The sequence below is a fragment of the Apium graveolens genome, chromosome 3, assembly GCF_009905375.1.
Source record: "Apium graveolens cultivar Ventura chromosome 3, ASM990537v1, whole genome shotgun sequence".
NCBI classification, from domain to species: Eukaryota; Viridiplantae; Streptophyta; class Magnoliopsida; order Apiales; family Apiaceae; genus Apium; species Apium graveolens.
Window position 1 is genome coordinate 276,570,425 of NC_133649.1, and position 3,775 is coordinate 276,574,199.

At 37.6% G+C, this 3,775-nt stretch overlaps 1 non-coding gene across 1 annotated transcript; it reads left to right on the forward strand.

Moving 5' to 3' along the window:
- The first annotated feature begins 441 nt into the window (after window positions 1-441).
- On the forward strand, window positions 442-548 carry LOC141716464 (small nucleolar RNA R71). The gene has a single exon (XR_012573173.1). It is a non-coding gene; the product is annotated as a small nucleolar RNA R71 (small nucleolar RNA).
- The last annotated feature ends 3,227 nt before the right edge of the window (window positions 549-3,775 follow it).

Consider the following 3,775-nt stretch of genomic DNA (forward strand, 5'->3'; position numbering starts at 1 on the left):
CCCTGTAATTAATTGATACCCTGACGAGATCTCTGTCACTTGATTAAATCCACAATCTTGATTTATATCACTGAGGCTTGATCAATTTCTTGAGCTTCTTCCAGTGAATCAAGTCCTCAAGTCTGTAGATGAACAATGTTACTTAATCCTTTGACATATGTTACTTTGAGAGATCTCTCTGACGATAGAACCACTATTTACTTGTTACATCCTTATTTGAGTTGAGTTAAATCCTCGAATAAACAAGTAGGCTATAACATATGCCTTTCAGTCAGTCTCTAGAAAGGAATCTGGTACTCATTAGCATCCATCAGTTCAATAAGTTCATAAGCTCCATTGTAGCTCTTAGCCCACAAGGCTCCTCCTGGTGCTGCATCGAGCATGGGTCTAGAAGTAGCACCCAATCCATTGTAAAAACAGTTGATAATCATCCAATCAGGCATGCCATAGTGTGGGCACTTCCTTAGCATCTCCTTATATCGATCCCAAGCCTCACACAGAGATTCTCCAGTTTGCTGCGTGAATTGGGTAAGAGCATTCCTGATTGCTGCAGTCTTCGCCATGAGGAAGAATTTAGTGAGAAACTTTTGCGCAAGATCTTCCCAAGTGGTGATAGATCCTGCTGGTAGAGAATGTAACCAGCACTTATCTTTGTCCCTCAGAGAGAATGGAAAGAGACGTAGCTTGATAGCATCTTCAGTCACATCATTGAACTTGAAAGTGTCGCAGATCTCGATGAAATCCCTAATATGTATGTTGGGGTCTTCGGTAGGAGAACCCCCAAACTGAACTGAGTTCTGTATAATCTGGATCGTGCTTGACTTGATCTCAAAAGTGTTAGCCCTGATGGCTGGTCTAATGATGCTAGACTGAATATCATTAATCTTAGGCTTAGAATTATCCATCAAAGCCTTCAGATTTTCTGCTTGATCACCCATAGCTACTACAATTGGCTCTTCAACTTTCTCTTCTTCTTTTATCTTCTTTTCTTCCTCAAAAACTTCCCTACGAACTACCACAAGTTCTTCCTCGGCTTTATCCAGTGTTCTCTTACGAGTACGCGAACGCGTATGCATACACCCTCGCTAGATCACCTGAAATAAAACAAGGAAACAAATAAGTAACAATGTCCGAGTCAATGAACTTTAACGAACACTGATGGAAAGCACATAAACTAATAATTAACACTGCAGTCCCCGGCAGCGGCGCCAAAAACTTGTTAGTCGCTAAACACGCGCTAATAATACACGCAAGTATACGCGTTCACAAGTAGTATAAGATATTAATCAGATTCGATCCAACGGAGACTGCATTGGTTAACTAATCAACTCATGCACTTAAGCAACAATGTATGATTATAATTCAATGCTAAGATGATAATAAAGTGAGGTTATTTATAACTAAGAATTAAACTAATTATTATAACGATTAGCCCATAATCGAACTCATCGCCAACGTGGGTTCCAATGAAAACATGATATAACAAATGTAGTCTTTATACGAATAAATAAACCAAAGTACAAACAAGAGTAAAGGTTCAGAAAAACAAGAAACAAGCATCCAAATTACAACTCAAAACAAAGATTCATAAGAATAAACTAGATTGTCTTCGCCTTTGTTGAATTGTGCCCAAAAGGTCTCTTGTCGTCTTCTCCTTACTTGATTGTCTCTGAAAAATGACCTAAGTTATGTTCATATAACAGTCCATGCATCCCAGGAGTCCAGCATATCGAATTATAATAGAAGCAGGATTTTAATATCCCGACCCAGCGCGGGCGCGCGCTTCACTAGCACGGGCGCGCTGACTTTCTGTTCTCCCGGTGCGGCCGCGCGCAACACCAGCGCGGGCGCGCCTGCCTTCTGCCAAAACTTCTTTTTTTCTTCTTCTTTATTCCTTGCAGCTTTGAGCCAGTCTTTCAAGCTTTTATTCCAACACATCCTAAACACCATATTAGCATCAAAACAATGCTAATTCACCTGATTCACGAAGTAAAGCCTGAAATGCAAAAACACTTGAAAACACGTTAAAACACAAATAACTTGAGTACAAATACACCAACTCAAAGCTTATTAGAGCATAAATAAGTGTCATAAATGCCACTTAACAAAAGCCTTAGAAATGATTGATGAGGTTCGGAAAGAAAGGAAAGTTAAGCCCACGATTTGTTGGACCCATGGATATAATAATACGTATTGAGAAGTTATCAAATGAACTAGCCCTACCCCGAACCTGCAACAAGTTCGCAATGAGTTCCAAGTATAAATATTAAGGAAGTATGATCTAGAGGCGATACATATAGGGGAATATGAACACGTAAACCTGCGACCAGACTTAACCTATGTGGAGCAACCAGTGAGGGTTATCAATCAAAAAGGAGCAAGTGCTTAGGAACTTGGTTATCAAACTAGTCAGAGTTTTGTAATGGAATCACAATATGGGAAAATTGACTTGAGTTAGAAAGTGCAATGCTAGAAGAGTATCCCCAACTGTTTTCCATCTGATTCTGGTACGGAATCCTTTTAAGGAGGGGAGACTGTAATAACCCCCAATTTTTGGAAATTTTTGAAACCCTGATGAATAGTTACTTTTGCTGACCATGTTGATTAAGGAAAATTATCAGACCACGCTATATAGGAGTACTGTTATGGAAATTCTAAGATCGTATTAGTATTCCATAAAGTAAATGAGTGTATGTAAAGGTCGTCAGAATTCGGATTCGAAAACTTTGGTTTTTCCCGAAAATCCACCAGATACCGAAAGAATTGAGTATAAGGTAACATGATTAAAAGGATTTAAATTCAAGGATTATAAGAGAGGATCATAAAAGGAATATAAAATATTGAGAAAGGTTTAGGGGAACCCAAGTAATAAGATCCCGGATATGATCCCTCAAACGATGAACGAGAATGAAAGTTAAGCGAACCGTATAATAGATAAGCGGTCATTAGCCAAGTAATTAAGGTTTAATCAAAGAGGTTAGTGGATGATGATGCCATCACACCACAAGGAGGAGACATGTGTTAAAAGATGACACAATCAAGATGACATAAGCATGACTAGTAGATATTTTGAGTTGGTTGATTATTAGCCAAGTACTTTTTCTTACCATGGTTAAATCTAATTAGTAAAGCAAAAAGAGAAGCAACCAACAATTCATAACACAAAAATAAAAGTTGACTTCTTGCTTCCAAGAACAAAGCTCTCGGCCTTTCCCATTTCAAGCAAGAAAAAAAATTCAAAACTCAAGATCCAAGCTTTGTTATATTGTAAGGTAATTATCCTAGGTCCTTTGTACTTAGTTATGGATATCATAGAAATCTAAGCCACAATTTCCTTCACAATCTTTTTCAATAAATCATTGAAGAAGAGAGTGAATAGTGTTTTCAAGAATTATAATTGTTTGATCTTATGTTTTTGGTTAGATCTAGCTTGTGTAAGGACTTTCAAGGGCTATTTCAAGCTTCTTAGTTACTTCTACTCACCAAGGAAGGTAAACCCTCATACCTAGCTTTTCTTCTGAGTATTTAGGAGTTTTTATGCTTAATATAGTATATGAGAAGCATGATCCTTGTTTTTTATAAGTTTGGTTGGATTTGTGGTGATTTTGGATATGAATCTTGGTTAATGGTTAATGAATCTTAAGTTATGGATAGTAGATCATGTTTGTGGTTGAATGAGTTGGAAAACTTGAGATTATGGACTGACCTTTCCTTGATCTAAGTTGTGTTTGATGTATTGTTGATGATTGGGTGGTTTGTAGTAAATTGGTAAGGA